The following is an 18,037-nucleotide window of genomic DNA, read 5'->3' on the forward strand; positions in this document are numbered from 1 at the left end:
GACTCAGGCTGTGGCAGGACTTCATAGACACTGTAACGGGTGCAGCCCTGGGTTTCTGGTTGCAGTCATGGCTCCAGTGCAGACAGCAGCGCGGAGTCAGAAGCAGTGCCAGTTTCGAAGTTGCTCTGGAGTTGATGTGTTTACTTTCTTCTTGATTGCACAGAGCTTACCTCCAATGACCCAGGAACTGGATTTGGCACCACTTGGCAATTCAGAACTCTCAGCAAGAGAGCCCAGGAGCTGGCAGGTGAAGTGTTTGATCACCCTGAGACTTCTGAACAAGCGGCAAGCTCAATTTAAGCCCTTGGAGAATCTTGGAAAGCAGGATGTAGAAAGCCAAGTCCAGTCACTCCCAGGACAGAAGCAGCAGGCCAGCACAGCAAAGCAACAGGCAGAGTTGCAGTCCCTCCTACAGCATGCTGCTCTTCTTCTTGGCAGAATATCCTCAGTCCAAAAGTGTTCTCATTGGTGACAGGAGTCCAGTACTTATACCCATTTCTGTCTTTGAAGTAGGCAAACGTCAAAGAAAAGTCTTTGTAGTGCACGGGACCCTGCCTTTCCATTCCCTGGCCTCAGACATCAGACACACTGCAGGGTGTTTTTTTTAAGAACACGGACATCCCTATTCAGGTGCAAGTTTCAGCTTCTCCCACCACTCTAGCTCAGGAACACCCATCAGCCTGGTGATGGGCCATCAAGGTATGCAGGGTATAGCTCAGCTCCCTGTGTGTGACTGTCGAGAGTGAATACACAAACAGCCCAACTGTCATCCTGACCCACATGTGTATTCAGCAGACAGGCAGAAGCAGAGAATGGTTAAGCAAGAAAATGGTCACTTTTTAAAACTTTTTCAAACTTACAATACAAAAACCAACTTCCACAAAAGATGTATTTTTAAATTGTGAGTTCAGAGTCCCCAAACTCCATATCTCCATCTGTTTCCAATCGGAAATTATACTTAAAAGGTATTTTAGGGCAATCCCCAGTGGGAGAGATAGGTCTTGCAATAGTGAAAAATGGAATTAGCATATGCACTTTAGCACTGTTTAGCAGTGGTAAAGTTCCCAGAGTCCCATAGCCAAAAAAATCAGTTCAGAAAAAATAGGAAGACAAAGGCAAAATGTTAGGGGATAGCCCTGCTAAAAGGGCCAAATCCAACAGAGGGTTATTTGCCAATACCTACCATTCCCACACTCAGCTCCAGCCGAAAGTCGCTAGGCCAATAGCCAATCACAGCCTGGTTGCATACAAAAAATCAGAGCTGCCATACGCTAACCCTTTCATACCTTACAACATGTCACTGAATGTGTTTGTCGGTTTGCCACTTGTGATGCAACAGAATGATATCAGGGGAAGGGGGAGGAGAGCAGAGAGAATCTTTAGGCAAAGGATTAACCTCTTTGGGATGTCCAGCCAAGATGTTAGCTACAGATTCTGTTTTTCTCCTGATGTCATCTTGGACATATTTTCTGAGTGGGAGCAGGAGCTTGACTCTGAGACATGCCTCTCCCATGATATCCCACTTTATGTCGAGATCCTAGCAGCTCACCAATTCATATGTATATAGAGATGCACTCTCCTATTTATGTAGTTCAGTACCTGACACAAGCATCTGGACTGGCTTGCCTGAAAAATGGCCACAATGTCACTGGACACTCTCTAGAAAAAAGACCCAGTACTGGGTCTTTTTTCTAGAGAGTGTTCAGTGACATTGTGGCCATTTTTCAGGCAAGCCAGTCCAGATGCTTGTGTCAGGTACTGAACTACATAAATAGGAGAGTGCATCTCTATATACATATGCCACATGCACTGGCAGGAAGGCAAAGAGCTTTGGATTTCTACCTCTATTCCCTCTTCCCTCGTGTGATAGGTGCCATTGTTTGCACTCTTATGGCTCTTCAGCCACCTCACCACAACGCACACATCTTCCACACAGACACTGCTTGCACTCCATTAATGTGTAGGGTGTATGATGCCAATGGCTGTTTTACTGATGTGCATGCAGTACCCATGAGAGCAGCATGTTCCGTAGGTCACCTCTTTCCCGGCGTCTGGTGGCAGGAGATTTTGGAAACATGTGGTTACTGGGTAAGTATTCAACCACTAGATAATATGTAGGAATTATGTTTTAATATATACAACCATTATAAATGAAGCATTCTTGTGACACATACATGAACCCAACAGTCACTGCATGTACCATTTCATACATTATGAACTCAACAGATGCAAGAGGGACATTTACAAATATTTCCTCATTTTCCTCCTCAGGTGATGTAGCATGTGCACTCTCCCCTCACCTCTGCACACCATACAGAAGTGCAATCACTGTACCTTAGCTTAAGTACAATAAGGCACACATGCGGTACATGAGCTATCATAGAATGCACTTTTGGTCTCCTAGAGTCTCGATTCAGATGTCTTGATATTACAGGTGGCATGCTGCTGTACTCCCCTAAAGCTGTTGCAATATAATATTTGCCTATTGTATCTTCCACAAAATGCTAGTAAATCATGGCTTATACATACCTCTGAACCCACACTTATGTCTGAATCCAGGGAATCGAGCTATTGTACAAAACACAGAGCAAGATGTGCAGGTGTGTGACCAGCTGGTTGTCACTTTTTTCTCTTAAGCAACCAGTTGTGGTACAGTCTTATTGTGATTTCACAATCTATTATTAAAGATGATTGGTGGACATTTAACAATCTGTCCATAAATTCCATTCTGTGACTGCTTTGTAAGCCATACATAACATCAGTAAAAAACAACTGTTGCCAGGAGTCAAATGATAGGCCATGCAACACATTTCTTGCACATGTTAGTAATTGGTGTGGACAGCATCTCAAAGGACTCTAATTTGCCTTGGGGAAGTAAACAGCACTACTGGGTGTCTTCCACCTTCATGTTCAACACCTTTTATCACCATTCTCCGTTTGTGTTTTTCTTTATATAATTTTTTCTTTTACTTAAGTGATCTTCTGGGCTTTCTTGTTTTTTTTTGTCCTTCTGATGCTTGGCCTGCCTGCCACCTTTATATTGGATAACATTTACTACCATTCATTTGATGCTGTTGGGCTTCACATCGAACCATATGTATGATAGGACGTTACTCTTTTGACATACTAATATATTCCTGTATATGGCTTTGTGTGGTTTGACTTCAAATTATGGAACATAATGACTGTGAACCTTTGGATTATGATGGCTTTTGACCTTTTCTCTGTGCAAATCTTATTCTCTGGTTACAGAATATGAATGGATGTGATCTTATGGGAAACTGTTGATGGGTGGCATTGCCATTCAAAATACTCAACTAAATACTTTGAACCATATGATCAATCTTTATGCTGCAGGCATGCGCTATTTACTGTGTTGTATTTACTTGGCAATCGTGTATACAGTTTCCTTATATCACATGAATTTACACCGTAATAATGGACTGTTACAGTTTTCTTTTGGGGTGCTCTTCCTTTTTTTGTCTCTGTTGGATCCTCCATAGTCCATCTGAATCTGATTGTCATTATTTGTCTCACCAATTATTTTCTTTCTTTATAACAGGCACATTGGTAATCTGGTGCGAAATAGTATTCTTATAGCACTGTATATCTTGCTTTGTGTACCACGCTTCAACATGTACTATGTATTGTCAGCCTTGAAAAAGCCCCTGGCTTCCACGCCAGGAGGGGGCAAAACACATTTTGGGAATCTGTTATTTTATGTTTGGTATCAGACCGTATTTCTACATCAATGCAATACTAGTGTTTGGGCTTGCATAAGTGCCCTGTTAGACCTTACAGTGCAATTGAGTGTCTCATCATACGCGAAACCTTGAAAAAGCCCAAGGCTTCCAGGCCAGGAGGGGGCAAAACAGGTGCTGGCTGTCTTTCATAGGGAGTTTGTGTGCTAAACTTGAAGATGTATCTACACTAAATACATTCATATTAACTCCAAGCAGAACATGTTATATTCAAGTTTGGGATTATCCCTGGACTTACTTACCACTTCAAAAGTTTTGTCTTGAACAACCCCTAGTATATATGTGTGAATTGGTCAGGTGTATCCCATCTGGAGGACATACTGGTGCATTAATCATCCCATAATGTTAGTGTGGCAACTTCAGTGTGCTTAACCCTTGCCTTTGGATTAAGTGTTCTAAACACCACTAGGCAAATTACCTCTTACATTTGCATTTCTATGGAAAAATGCACTTATATAATCATGACTAGTGAACTAAGGGCCTTATAACCATTGTGTGCAATGGTGAGTGAATGGCCTAGGCAATGTCTATTGTTGGTGTGTGAGAGGTTTGGGTGCTGTATGCTGTGTCATACAAGCTTTATGAGTGTTGTTTTGCATGATGACTATTATATTTTTTTTAAATGAAGTAAAGGCTGACATTGTGTTACTTATTTCACTCAAAATTATACAAACATATCCAAGGTGTACTAAATACACACATAGGCGGTCATTACAACATTGGCGGTAAAAGCCGCTTACTGCTCTGCAGAAGACCGCCAACACACCGCAGCGGTCGTGGAATTCCGCCACAGCTATTATGACCCACAGCACGGAATCCGCCAATATTCAGACACCCACACAAGTCCGCCACACCAAAGGTCAGTGATAAACTGGCGAAAACAAAACCTCCACCGTCACACCAACAGAAATACGCCCACATTATCACGACACACAAATCCATGCGGCGGTCTTTCAACCGCGGTATTCCATTTGCGGTACACACCGCCGCGCTCAAAATACACACACACTTACAAAACACAGCCACATTGGACAATTCGAAATACACACACCTGATACACATACACACACCACTCCCACACACCCAATACAAGATAAAACACACACCCACATCACCCACAAACCCCTACGACCACAATTGAGAAAGAAGCACAGAGAGAGACACCACCATCAACAATACTAGCATCCACAGGCACACAACACCATCACCCACATAACTTCCACGCACCTCACACAACACCCCACTACATATCAGCACACTTATCACCCCACACACCACCCCACACATCACCCACACCACCCCATGGCACGGCAAAGACACCCCAGGTTCTCGGAGGAGGAGCTCAGGGTCATGGTGGAGGAAATCGTCCGGGTAGAGCCACAGCTATTCGGATCACAGGTGCAGCACACCTCCATTGCAAGGAAGATGGAGCTATGGCGAAGAATAGTGGCCAGGGTCGACGCAGTGGGACAGCACCCAAGAAATCGGGATGACATCAGGAAGAGGTGGAACGACCTACGGGGAAGGTGCGTTCCGTGGTCTCAGGACACCACCTTGCGGTTCAGCGGACTGGCGGCGATCCCCCATCTCCTCCCCCACAACTAACAACATGGGAGGAGCAGGTCTTGGCGATTCTGCATCCTGAGGGCCTCGCAGGAGTAGGTGGAGGAATGGACTCTGGTATGTCAAATCTTAACTATTACATCCCCCACCCTACCTGCATGGCCTCACATACCCCCACCCTCACCCTCACCCCCATCACTCTAACTCCTCACAAATGTCCCAACATCACAAACCACACATCCTAACACCAAGCCCTGCATGCAACAACAAAGCATGGACACCCATCACTAAAGCATGTCCACTGCACATACCCATACACCCCCCTAAACCATCATCACACAAGGTCCCACACAGGAATGCAAGCACTGGGGTACACGGTCACCCACCCATTGCACACCATGGCACACACAGATGTAATAAGCATCCTTTTATACCCCTGCAGGACCCCTACCCAACGTCACCGGACAGGAGGGTCCACACATGTCCACACCACCAACAGAAGAGGCCCACAGTGATGACAGCACCTCTGTCCAACTGGATCTAGATGACCAGCCCGGCCCATCGGGGACCTCGGGACAGTCAGTTCCCATCACAGTCACAGGCCACCACAGAGCTTCCCCCCTCTGGAAACACCAGCACAGCACCCACCCAGCGGGCCCACACCTCCTTCCCCAGGACACATTAATCATCAGTGTGTCCACCACTACAGGGAACCCAGGATAACCCACCACCCCAACAACAACAGGGACCTGGGGGCAGTGGCAGTGGGCACACGGTCCAGGGGACGGAGGCCCAGGAACACAGGGGAACTGGGAGGGCTGCTGTGCGACAGGGGGAGGACAGGCCAAGGGAACCCACTCTCCACGAGGCCCTCTCCAACATCATGGGAGCATACCACCACTCCCAGGAGACGATGGCAACGGTACTGGCCAAGTTTCAGGAGACCCAGCGCCTGCAGGAGGAACAGTATTTGGGCTTCAGGGAGGAACTCAGAGCCATCAATTCCATCCTGGGCACCATCGTAGGGGTGCTGAAGGAAGTACTCAACACCAGGAGGGACACTTTGGCAATACAAGGGGCCCTGACACTAGCCAGGACGATGAACTGCCCACCACCTCTGCCGGCGCTAGTGGACAGGAGGCACCGCCACAGGACCACCACACCAGCACCCCACCCCCTGCAGAGGGAGAACAACCTCACAAACGGTCCCTGAGATCCAGGACAAAGACAGAGAACGATGCCAAGACCCCCGCCAAGAAATGAGACCACCCTGAATGTCATTCTTCTATCCCACTTTGTCACCCTGTCCATCCTTAAACTGCCCCAGCTCCACTTCCGATGCCCATTTGGGCAATGCACCTGTGAGACTAATAGACTGGACTCTGCCATGGACATTCCTTCACCATCACCCCTCACCATTTTGCTACCCCCTCCAATATTGAGCACTAAAATAAACACCCTTAAAGCACAAACAATCTGGAGTCAGTCTGTGATTTCGGAATAGTGTATTAGCAATTACAGTGTCAAAAAGCTCTTTCATTTGTAATGTCAACATACCTATGTCACTCAGCTGTAGTCCATGAGGAATCAAAGCAGATGTCACACTGTGGGACCCACATCTGTGAAATCGTAAGGGAAAGTGACAACTCAGTGATCATACACTGGGTGAAAACGACAGTAGAGAGGTAGTAGTGTTAAATTACATGTAGTAGGCAGGTTTGTATTCTTACCTGTGTTTCACTGGAAACCCTGTTGTCCATGTCTTCTTCTTTTGCTTCCTCGTCTTCACTGTCCACAGGCTCCACAGCTGCAACAACACCGCCATCTGGACCATCCTCCTGCAGAAAAGGCACCTGTCGTCGCAAAGCTAAGTTGTGAAGCTTTCTGCAGGCCAAGATGATCTGGCACACCTTCTTTGGTGAGTAGAATAGGGATCCACCTGTCATATGGAGGCAACGGAACCTGGCCTTCGGGAGGCCGAAGGTCCGCTCGATTATCCGCCATGTACCCCCATGGACCTCATTGTAGCGTTCCTCTGCCCTTGTCCTGGGATTCCTCACTGGGATCAGTAGCCATGACAGGTTGGGGTAACCAGAGTCACCTGCAAATGGCGAGGGACAACTGTTAGACACACACTAACTCATAGGGACAGACCCAGACATCCATTCCCACTGTCTTGCTTCCAGGTGCTCACCTAATAGCCACACACAGTGCCTCTGGAGTTGACCCATCACATAAGGGATGCTGCTATTCCGCAGGATGTAGGCGTCATGCACTGAGCCAGGGAACTTGGCATTAACATGGGAGATGTACTGGTCTGCCAAACATTCCATCTGTACATTCATGGAATGGTAACTCTTCCGGTTTCTGTACACCTGTTCACTCCTGCGGGGGGGCCAAAGCCACATGGGTCCCATCAATGGCACATATGATGTTGGGGATATGTCCCAGGGCATAGAAATCACCTTTCACTGTAGGCAAAAAACGATGTAGCTCCGCATGTGTTTCAGCAGGGCAGACAACACTCTGGACAACACGTTGGAAAACATAGGCTGGGACATCCCTGATGCTATGGCCACAGTTGTTTGAAATGACCCACTTGCAAGGAAATGGAGAACTGACAGCACCTGCACTTGAGGGGGGATTCCTGTGGGATGGCGGATAGCTGACATCAGGTCTGGCTCCAGCTGGGTACACAGTTCCTGGATTATGGCACGGTCAAGCCTGTAGGTGATGATCACATGTCTTTCCTCCATTGTCGACAGGTCCACCAACAGTCAGTACACCGGAGGTTGCCGCCATCTCCTCACATGTCCCAGTGGACGGTGCCTATGAAGGACAACAGCGAGCACAGAGTCAACCAACTCAGAGGTACGTACCCACAGCTTACACAGAACACGAATCATAATCCAAAAAGTGGCCTGTATGTGTGTTGAGCCTAGGCCTAGCTATGTGTGATGCCGTTAAAAATAAAGCCATGTCGGCCCCTGAAATGGCGGATGCCTGACCTCTAGAGTGGGACAATGGGATGTGAGGTAATTGTGCTGGCGTTGTACACCGTCGCGGTAGGCGGTCGAAGACCGCAGCGCAATGCTGAATTGGTTAACATTGGACCCTATGGGTCCAATGAGCCAATGACGATGTACGCCGGCGGTGACGGTACGCACTGCCGCGAACGTGACCGACATTTTCTATCTGTTCAATCACTCGATACCTGATCTTCGACAGGAGAGGACCTACACTGCAAGTGCTGCTGTGACCTCAGTCTGGAAGAGACAATGGCTCGAGGGGGAAAGTGCCCCTGCCTTCACATCGGAGGAGTTGGAGAAACTCGTGGGTGGGGTCCTCCCCCAGTACACGCTACTCTACTGTCCTCCAGACAAACAGGTATGTACACTGGGAGCATGCTGTATGGGCTATGCCTGTGTGGAGTGGGGTGGATGTAAGGAGGGGGGTGGAGATTGCGGCGTGCATGAAACGACATTGAGTGCATGTGCCACATGGCATGGCAAGGGTAGGGATGGGGGCCAATGACTGTGACGGTGCAGTTGGTAATAAGTTTCTCTTCCTCCGGGACAATTCATGTAGGTCAGCGCCCACCAGAAAAAATATATTTGGCGTGCCATCACCAAGGATGTCCGGAACCTGGGGGTCTACCACAGACGGAGCACCCACTGCCGGAAAAGATGGGAGAACATTCGCCGCTGGAGCAAGAAGACGGCGGAGGCTCAGCTGGGGATGGCCTCCCAACGTGGGAGGGGTGCCCATCGCACCATGACCCCCCTGATGTTCAGGATCCTGCTGGTGGCGTACCCGGAGTTGGATGGGCGCTTGAGGGCATCACAGCAGCCACAAGGGGGTGAGTAAACTCTCATCCTGCTGATTTTGCGCGCAGTGGAGGTGTTGGGGGGGGGAGGTGGTCTGTGGGTTTCCCTAGACAAGGGCGAGTTTCATAGGCAAGGTCCCTCCGTAAGGCAGGCCATGTGGCACCCCACCCCACCTCTGTAGAGTGCCAAGTACACCTAGTCTTGCCCCTGTGTCATCCATGTGTGCAGATGTCATCCATAGCCTAGTAGGCCATTTCCCAGGAATTGAACAGTGGAGCCCAAGAGCGCGGCGTAGTGCAGGGGGCTTCTGTGACTGTCGTGTCCGCCAACGGTAGCGGTAATGCATGCACTCAACATGTCTTTCTTCTGTCGTCCCCCCTTTTTTGTGGTCTCCCTGTTCTTGTGTGCATTATAATCATCAGGCGGAGGAGCAGTGGCTCCAGAGCACAAGGGGGCTGCATCCCACATGGCCATGGAGGGCCACACTACGGACTCGGACTCTCCAGTGAGACGGAGGGCGAAGGGAGCTCCACAGCGGGGACAGGAGCTGAGAGCAGCGACACAGATTCGTCCTCTGATGGGAGCTCCCTTCTGGTGGCGGCATCATCTGTGCCCCCCCATCTACAGGTACAGCCGCCACCCCCCCTACCAGCACAGCCCTCCCAGCAGCCCCTCTGCATTTGCCCCGTGCCCACTCACCCGGGAGGGTGGGCATCACCTTCGCTGCAGTCACCTCAGACCCTGCCCAAGTCACCCCTGCTGCCCTCCGTGAGGAGGCCATTGACCTCCTCAGGTCCCACACTGTTGGGCAGTCTACCATTTTGAATGTCATCCAGGGTGTAGAAAGGCAGTTGCAACAAACAAATGCATTCCTGAGGGCATTCATTCTGGTCAGGCGGCCCTCAGCAAGCTTTTCAGACTCTGGCCTCAGCACTGATGGCAGCCATTGTCCCTGTCTCTAGCCTCCCCCCTCCAACTTCCTCCACCCAGACCCAATCCCCTGTACCCCAGCCTATCACAAGCACACCTACAGAACAGCATGCACACATGTCAACACACAAGGGAAGCTCAGGCAAACATAAGCACCACACATCCCACAGGCACTCACGCAAGCATCAGACACATGCAGCCAAACCAACATCCACTCCATCCACTGCCTCCACTGTGTCCCCTTCCTCCTCGTCTCCCTCCTCCCTCCCAGTCTCGTCTATACTCACACCTGCATGCACTACATCTACAGCCACTACGGCCATCACCAGCACACCCTCCACCACACCCCGCTCACGTGCAGTCACCACCCCCACTACCATTCACACACGTCCCCTGTGTCCTCTCCCAGTGTGTCTGTGATGCCACCTCCCAAGATACACAAACGCAGGCACACACCCACCCAACAGCCATGAATCTCACGACAGCCTCCAGCCCATGCACCTTCACCCAAAGTCAGCAAACGAACACCTCCTACAACCACAACCTCTTTCCCCACTCCCAAACCCCCTCCAGCTACCCGTCCCAGTGTCTCCAAAAAACGTTTCCTGTCCAATCTTGATCTCTTTCCCACCCCTCCCCCACCCCGTCCGTCTCCTAGGTCCCGAACGAGCACCTCAGCCACAACATCTCCGGGACCAGTGGTGCCTGTAGTCACCGGAATCTGGAGTGCACCGGCCACCAGGGCAGCCAGTGTGGCATGGAGCCACAGCACGGACAGTCCCCCACCTGTGAAGCATCAAAGGTTGGCCAGTGCCGGGCGGGAGAGGGGGAAGACTCCAGCCACCAAAGCCGCTCCCAGGGGTCCCGGTGGGAGTGTGGAGTCAGCTGCGACACCTTCCAAGGTGGGGAAGTGCCACAAGAAACCAGGAAAGTCTGGGAGGAGACCGCCATCATCCCCGCTGCCCAGGGGGCCACAGCCATCATCCCCGCGGGCCAGGAGGACACCGCCATCATCCCCTGCTAGGACAGAGAGGACCGCCAGCACAAGCCCTGCTGGGACAGAGAGGACCGCCAGCACAAGCCCCGCTGGGACAGAGAGGACCTCCAGCCCAAGCCGCGCTGGGCTAGAGAGGACCGCCAGCACAAGCCCCGCTGGGCTAGAGAAGACCGCCAGCACAAGCCCCGCTGGGACAGAGAGGACCGCCAGCACAAGCCCCACTGGGACAGAGAGGACCACCAGCACAAGCCCCGCTGGGACCTAGAGGACCACCAGCAGCTGAGTCACCGCAAAGGAGCCCGCCGCCTCAAGCACCGTTGAACAGGGCACCGCCGCCTCAAGCACTGCTGAACAGGGCACCGCCGCCTCAAGCACCGCTGAACAGGGCACCGCCGCCTTAAGCACCGCTGAACAGGGCACCGCCGCCTCAAGCACCGCTGAACAGGGCACCGCCACTCCAAGCACTGCTGAACAGGGCACCGCCGGCTCAAGCACCGCTGGCCCATGAGCGCCAAGGGCACTGACGCTACTGAGTCCGTCACGAGCAGGATGAAGCACTCTGGGCACCATGCCCCCTCCAGAACCAGTGGAGAGATACATCCACTACCTCTGTCCTTAGCAGGATGAAGCACTCTGGGCACCATGCCCCCTCCAGAACCAGTGGAGACTCTCATCCACTTGAGAGACTGTGGCTTTGCACTCCCCAGGATGGAACAGTGGGCAACCCACCCACTGTAGAGACTTGAGAGACTGTGGCTTTGCACTCCCCAAGATGGAACAGTGGGCAACCCACCCACTGTAGAGACCTGAGAGACTGTGGCTTTGCACTCACCAGGATTGAACAGTGGGCAACCCACCCACTGTAGAGACTTGAGAGACTGTGGCTTTGCACTCCCCAGGATGGAACAGTGGGCATGTGGCCCTCTCGTGGATTTGGCGTCGTGCACTCAACCGGCTGAGGTGCCCCCCCTTTACCTCCCCCTGAAGTGCCTGTTTTCTGGCTCTCTGATGCCCCTGCAGTGTTCTCTCCGTCATGGTCAGGGATCTTGTGTGGGCCTCGCCCATACCGTGTGGGCCCAGTGTTCCACGGACTTCATTGGAGCACTACCTGGACTACTAAGCTTGGTGTATATTCTGTTTATGGTGTATATCTATATTTTTGCCTACTTGATTTTAATATATTACAATGGTTACACTCATTTTCTTTTGTTTTTGCATTCTTCCGGGGGGGGGGGTTGGGGGGTGTAACTATCATGTATAAATATGAATTAGTGTGTGTGTTGTAGTGGGTGGGGGTGTTGCATGTGTGTGTCCCTGTTTTTTCCCTCCTCTGTGTCGTAGGTGCAGTGCTCACCGTGGTCTTCGCCGCCGGCATTCGTGCTCCTGGGAGAATTTGGAGTTCCGGCTCCATGGTGTCCTGGTTCCTCATGGGGTGTGTAGAGGTGAGCGTTTTCCCTTCGAAATCCTGTTTCTGCCGTGTTTTTATCCGCTGTGAATCCGCCCCGGAAAAGGTGGTGGATTTGTAGGTTGTGATACTGTGGGCGTTGCTTTGTCTTCCGCCTGTCTGTTGGCGGTGACGCCAAGCTGTTTGTCTGTACCGCCGTGGCGGTCGGAGCGTTAAAGTGGCTGTCTTTGTTGGCGGTTTCCACCATGTCGTAATTGCAATTTTTTTACCGCCGGCCTGTTGGCGGTCTGACCGCCACTTTAACACCGACCGCCAGGGTTGTAATGACCCCCATGATCTCAATAGTGGCACGTATGTCATTTCAAATATATAGGTAGCTGTACTAAGAGGCACTTGTGATTGCCAACGTACAACACAAATGAAGCAGTCTTGTCATGCAAAACGTGGCCCTTGCTATGTAGAATGTCTGATGCTATCAAGTTATATGCCAAACATTGGAATCACACAGAGAAAATATCCTATTCAAGGTCTTCTGTGCATAAGTACACCAAATATAGCATGTAGATTGTGTTTCACTATGCCACACAACAGATGAAACTTGATGGTAAATGTATGACTGTTGAGACTGCTCATTACAGGATAACTTGGATCCACTCATTACAGGATAACCTGGATCCACATTCAGGTGTGGAGAGATCCACCCAGATGGTGTACTATATACACTTGTAAAATTACATTGAAGGTAACTATGTGTAAAGGCCAGGGTCAATCAACTTGAGTGCTGGTGGTGGAGAACCCCCTTACAGTCACACAGACATACTTTAATTCCAACCCAAGGTTTATTTTTTTTTGCAATCCATTCAATAATATTGTATTCAGACTTTTGTGGTGAGCTTTTCTTTCTTTATTGTTCCTATTCAAATTATATTTTCAAGGGTGCAAATATTGTATAAACTAAACTTGCAAGTGTTTTAGTGAAAAGAGTTCATGAATTCTAAGAAACAACATAAATTCAATGACATTCATTGGTTACTCTGGATATTCTCAGTTGTCATTCCCCAATTCATTACAGGTCTATGACCTTTCATCAGGTGTACTTATGACTCAAACAATATGGCCATTTAGGTATTTGCTTACTCAATAAAGGTCACTATACACCATAACCCTTGTGTAGCCTAAAGTGAGCATTCAGTGACTAGAGTCTGACTTGTCACCCATCTTCAAAGTGAAAGTCAAGCTGCACAAAATACATACTGTGAATGCTCTCATGAACTTCAATAACTCCAGCTTCTGAGTGAAACGCTTCTAAATCAAAAAGTGAAGAACCCATACATGCTGGGGCTCACGCATTATGGATGTTGGAAAATGGGTTATTGGTATGGGCAGGTAGGTACCTACACCTAGCAACAAGCCACCAACCTCCACTTAGGTACAGTTAGGTCTCAGTAAATTAATCCCAGCTCAACCCTTGGTAGCTTGGCAACGAGCGTCAAGGCTTAACTTAGGAGACAAAGTGTAAAGCATTCAAATATCACAAAACAGTAATTAAATAAAACACAGGAAACAGTTTAAAAATCCAAAACCAATTTATAAAAATAGTTTATATTTTTATCTTTAAAATGACACAAAAACGATTAAAATCGGTTCAGGGGAACCGGAGATATGAATTTTTAAAGAATTATAATTTTTCTAGCGCTTAGAAACAAAAAGCGCCAATCGGGTCATCTGGTTGCACCAGGACCGGCGCAAAGTCAAAGTTTCAGGCCTACCGCGATGGAGCCCTGCTCGGCTACAAGTCGCGGGACGCCTCGGTTAAAAAGTTACCTTCTGACTTAGTCTTTATTTTGAAGTTTTTCTTCACCGGGACGAACCTGCCAGTTGAATCCGACCTCCTGGAGCCCTTGTCCAGATACGCGATGTGGGTTTCCTCGGTGGTGATTTTTACCTTCGGACTTAGTCGTTTTTTCGAGATGAAAATCCTTCGACCGGGGTAAACCTGGATCTTGATCCGACGTCCGTGGAGCCCTTCTCGGATACGATGGCTGGGAGGTCCCGGTCAACTTTTTACCTTCGGACTTAGTCTCTTTTTCGGATGTTTTTCTTTACCGGGACGAACCACGAAGTCAGGCCGGGTCGCGGTTGAGGCAAGCCGGCTAGAATTTCCGCGGCGGGTCGGTCCCTCTCTGGAGCTTTTTTACAAAATTTGTCAAATCTTCTCCAAACTTCTGGGGCTTCACCCAGATGTTCTTTTAAGGTTCTTTTGGGGTCCACAGCTCACCCCAAGGGTCCAGAAGTTCTGTGATGGTCCTTGGGGGGTGCGGACTTCAACTCCCAGAATGCACCTGGCGCAAACTCCTTTTTGGCCACTGGACAGTGGTCAGCTGGTCACTTTTTCAGGAGTTGGTGCAGGGGACTCTGGATAGCAATTTTTCACCTGTAGCAAACAGGGAGTCCCTCCTTAAACCAGTTGAAGCCAGGCAAAGTCCTTCTTGTGGTGAAGCCCAAGTGTGCAGCTGGTGCAGTCCTTCTGAGTGCAGGTTCCAGGTGCAGGCCAGGGGTCCAGCAGGGCAGTCCTTCTTCTCCTTTAGTTCTTTTCTTGTTGAAATCTGGTAGGGATCTGAGGTGTGGGTGCAGGTCTGCCAGTTTTATCCTTGCTCCTGGGTGAAAAGCAGGGGGCCCTGGTTCTCCAATCAGGGACAGGGTCGTCCCCCTGTGATGACCACTTCCTGGGAAGTGTGGCAAAAATCCATCCCAGAAGGCAACAGTCTCTAAAAATCCAACATGGATGAATCTGATTTTTGGAGGTTACATCTGGCTGAGCCCACCCACTGGTGTGGCTAAAAATCATAAACACACCCCTCTCCTAATCTAATCAAGGGGGCGCCTAATTGTCTGGGGTTGCAGGATGTGGGGGTGTTGCTGGGTGCTCCAAATGTCCTTCTCTGCCTTTGAAGACCAGTTTGGCAGCCCTCCCCCTTCCTGCCTCACCATCTGCTGAGGGGAGATTCTCTCCCCCAAGCACATTCCTTTGTGTGAAGCCAGGCCACTTCACACCTCATCAAGGCAGCCTGGCAGAAGCTGCTGCAGGCTGGCCAATCAGAGCACAGCAGCAAAAACAATGCAGAGCTGAAATTGGCAACTTTTTAGGTAAAGTCTAAACTTTTTACCTGAACAAGTTATATTAAATCCAACAACTGGAAGTTGTGGGATTTATTACAACAATTAATTTGATACCAAATTCTTGGTATGTAACATTTAAGGAGACTTTAAAATTTAAAATAAAGTCTGCCCATTCTAGCCTATGAAGGCCATTTACTTCAATGAGGGAAAAACGAATTTGGCTGTTTTTACCTCACCAGGGCTTATAAATCTATTTTTATAAAGTCCCTGCTTATAGTTACATGGCACCCAGCCCTAGGGGCACATAGGGCACACCTTAGGGGTGACTTATATGTAAAAATAAGGTAGTTTAAGACTTTGGAAGTACCTTTAATTCCAAAGTCGAATTTGCATATAACTTTAATTTAAAAGCAGCCAGCAAGGCAGGCTTGCTTTTAAAATGACACTGGGCACCTCAGCAGTGCACCTAGGTGTGCACCACCTATGCTGTGGTCCCTAAACCTACATGCCCTACCATATACTAGGGACTTATAGGTAGGTTAACTTAGCCAATTATAAGTAGCCTAATTTGCATATCCATTTTACACAGAGCACAGGCCCAGGGACTGGTTAGCAGTACCCAGGGCACCATCAAAGTCAGGAAAACACCAGCAAAAAGAGGAAAATGGGGGCAAAAAGTTATGGGGCCTCTGCAATCAGCCCTGTTTTCTCACAATGGAGAACCCACTTTCGACAAACATAAAACAGCCCGAGTGTGTTTGAAATTAAAATTAAACAGAAATTAAAAACTCACGTGACAATGTCCAACTAACCTAAGATATCATGTTTTACAAGTAACAAAAGTGATTGCATTATCCGTTCTGAAAGGCGCCATGACTGCATGCCTATTGATCAATACTTCAACAGTATCAGAACAGTTGATTTAAAAACACATTTGCATGCCCCTTAAATGGTTCACCCTTGTGAACTTTACTTCATTCACCAGTGATGGTCAAAGCCATGCCTCCTCAAATACATCATGAACCTATCATGCTCCTGTGATTAATAAACAAACTCTGAGTGGATTACACAGCAGTGTCCCAATAGCGAAATTGTTGCGTGGGCTCTCATTATCCTAATGAGGCTGCTGGATTCTTGTGGCAGCATCACCTGAATTGTGGGGAACTGAGTCCAATCCAACCATGTGACACCTGGCAGCCTAATCCGTTTCTAGCAAACTAGCAGCGCCTCATCTCTGCCAAAGAGCAAGGGTGATGTGTGGCAACAGGGCACATGAGAAGAATTACTTCTGAGGGAGATCGTGATGTATCAGATCTCATCCTTTTCTCTCAGTTACATTAGTCTCACACATGCAAAGACAAACAGAGGCAGAAAATGGTTCAATAGGATTTATTGAATCAGCTGCGTCTTAGATAAAGTGGCATGTATTACAATAATTAGAATGATGAAACATGCTAGAAGCAAAATAGTGGTGAGAAAAATGAAACACAGGAAAAGTCCCACCATGATGTCACTATGCGTGTAACTACCTAACCTATGTTTAAGCACAGCATGATAAGCCCTAATCCGCCCTTCTGGACCCCCCTGGGAAGACATCATCTCCCATACCTGCGGAAGGAAGCCTGCTTTCTAGAGAGACATCAGCCCCATTTAGGCCAGGTAACCGGCAGTCTCAGCAAGCAGCGGTAGTAAAGTCAATCAGCATGCGGTCGGGGTAATCTGGCTGGAATCTCGCTCTAACGTGCATGGGACAGAGAAGTGTTTTTATAATAAAACAGCTGATGTTCTGGGAAAATGTCCCCACGTAAGGGAGTGTATGCTTCTGTGAATGTTAGAGATGCAGTGTACCACTTTGCTGGTGACCCCATCTTTCTGCAGCTTTGAGGAAAGCACAAAGTGAAAAGAATGTCTTGCTAAGAAATGCAATACTTTCCTAGGCAAAAGAACAACTAGATAAAGAAAATAAAACAGCACCCAAATGTCGGGGGTTCTGAAATAATAGCAATGAAGCAGAATAAAATGTAACTGGCCTAAAGGGCAGTAGCGGCAGGCCTAGTTGCTAAAATAATGCGCCTAGAGATATTACTAAAATGACTATACAACAAAATGATGCCACCAAAATAGTGACACTTACTGTGCAACATGTAAGTAATGGGACAGCATTGACAAGATCTGAAGACGGCGTTCATCCAACACCGCTGACAATTTCAATGTTCTCCTGCCCATGGAAATATTCATACAAGTGCATAAACCCAGAAGTGAAATACAGAAAGTCATGGGGTGGCCTGTCAACTAGCCAATCAGCAGCCTACATCAACTTAAAGTGACCCAACATGAACAGTATGATTGTGAAATAAATGCGATCTTCTCTGTAGGGATAGTGATGGCCATGCAAATAAGTGGAACCTGCGAAACATGACCAGCATGTATCGAA

Source organism: Pleurodeles waltl, chromosome 5, assembly GCF_031143425.1.
Source record: "Pleurodeles waltl isolate 20211129_DDA chromosome 5, aPleWal1.hap1.20221129, whole genome shotgun sequence".
Classification (NCBI taxonomy): Eukaryota; Metazoa; Chordata; class Amphibia; order Caudata; family Salamandridae; genus Pleurodeles; species Pleurodeles waltl.